This window comes from Hibiscus syriacus, unplaced genomic scaffold (genome assembly GCF_006381635.1).
Source record: "Hibiscus syriacus cultivar Baekdansim isolate YM2019G1 unplaced genomic scaffold, ASM638163v2 tig00110156_pilon, whole genome shotgun sequence".
Lineage (NCBI taxonomy): Eukaryota > Viridiplantae > Streptophyta > Magnoliopsida > Malvales > Malvaceae > Hibiscus > Hibiscus syriacus.
Window position 1 is genome coordinate 3,421,313 of NW_024062606.1, and position 1,899 is coordinate 3,423,211.

The 1,899-nt window shown below is 37.7% G+C and overlaps 1 non-coding gene across 1 annotated transcript; it reads right to left on the bottom strand.

The window, feature by feature from the left end:
- Nucleotides 1-1,466: 1,466 nt before the first annotated feature.
- LOC120216148 lies at nt 1,467-1,552 on the bottom strand. The gene has a single exon (XR_005525030.1). It is a non-coding gene; the product is annotated as a small nucleolar RNA SNORD36 (small nucleolar RNA).
- Between the last annotated feature and the right edge of the window lie 347 nt (nt 1,553-1,899).

A 1,899-nucleotide genomic window follows, 5' to 3' on the forward strand; every position in this document is an offset into this window, starting at 1 on the left:
GAGCTTTTCGAGTCGAATATCGAGTAGCTCGTTTCGGCTCGTTAAGAACTCGAGTCGAGCTCGAGTCGAGTCCATTCGATCCGAATATTTATCGAGCCTTGATCGAGTCGATCTCGCGCGATCTGTCTCGTCTCATTTAAAGCCCTAATTCAAACTCCTCAATATATTTAACATCATATTTTTGGAATGTTTATATTCGATTAGTCTTGTAATTGCATCTCTCATAGTCTTAAAGTCATCTCCTTCAGACAGGTGCATGGAGAGCTCCTTGAGAAGCGGGTGAGTTTGAAGTAAGTTGCTGCGGCTAAGACCCTACTATTGCTTGGATAGTGGTTTTGGATAGGCTCCCTACCAAGGGTCGTTTTGTTTCTTTTGATTTTGATTATGGATAGTTCTCGTCTCCTATGTTTATCTGAGCCTGGAACCGAGATCATTTCATTTATTCTTAAAGTGCTCATACTTCAAGCAGGTTTGGAGGAGTTCATCACTAGGTCATGTCTTGGAACCGGGAGTTTGAAAGGGCGACCTCGCACTGCAAAGAGCAAGTCTTTGCTTTCCTTTATGTTTAGACCTACTTAGAATTGTTTTGTGGCATTGCTTTGGAAGGAAAGGAATTACAAGATTTTCCGGAAGCTTCGTATGCTTAAAATGGGACTGTTGCGTTGCTTAAAAGAGTTGGTTCGATTGAAGGTTGAAGGCATAAGTTGTGCGAGGGTTTAACAACTTAGCCATTCTTATCGTAAGAATTAGGGAATGAGTTCTGTAAGTAGTGATTGATTTGTGATTTATTTATGTCCAGTTTTTTTTTAAGTTTCTTTAGATACAATATAAGTGTTTATTCAAAAAAATTATTTTTAACATTTGTATTTTTTTCCCAACCCTATACGTAGATTTACAAATGAATTCATACATACAAACAAAGAATCAAAGACATGAAATATGGGCAGGGACCTGTTTGAAGACGCATAAATTTAATTCAAACCAAAAGCTCGAGTTTTTATATTATTATCAGTACAAAACAGTATCTGTTCATAGATAACTCTACCTTTCGACATGGAACGCCTACACCTGGCATATAAACATTCTCTTTATCAAAAATATAAAACTTTTACTACAAAAATTTGTTATTTACTTGACGCTAATGAAAAAGCTTAGATCTAATCTTTCCAATTTTCTTTCACCAAGAAACCAAAGTTTGGCATATTTGAATTTGATTCCAGAAAAGACCCAAATTGAAGTTTCTTTAACGTCAAAATCAATAAACCAAAAATCAACCTTAGAAAGACACCAAATCTTATACTCCAAGCTCAAAACCGGCGTCCGACGACCGGCAGGCTAAAACTGGAGGCGTCCGACAGAATTTTAAAAGCTTTTATGCGATCCTTTTTCCAGAACTTTAAGGGAACAAAACTTTTCATAGAAAAAAAAAACTGTTTGGCCGGAGATGCGGAAGGCGGAGAGGCATCTGAGCATCAGTTTTAAAAAGCTGAATTATGAAGCTTCGTGGATTAGAATCAGAATAACAAAAAAATAAATCATTCATCAATTGCTCAGATCCCTCGTCTTCTCTTTCTTCGAGAAAAGAACTAATAATCCAACACAAAAATAAAGATACTTTCAGCAGAGCATAAAAGAAGGGGGGAAATCGGTTCACTTCGTAGAACGGAACACCTTGGCCGCCCCCTATATATACTGCACAAAAATGAGCCTCCCAAACCCTAATTGTCATTTCCCACTTAGGTTAGCTGCAAGACCGACCTCCCAAGTGACGTCGTTTAGTTAATCTCCGGAACTCAAAACGCGCCGTTTTAGCGAGATTTTGTGTTAATATACTATTCGGTACCTGAATCTGATTTCATTGCTCATATTGGTACAAAACTGTGCGAGATAATCATTCCA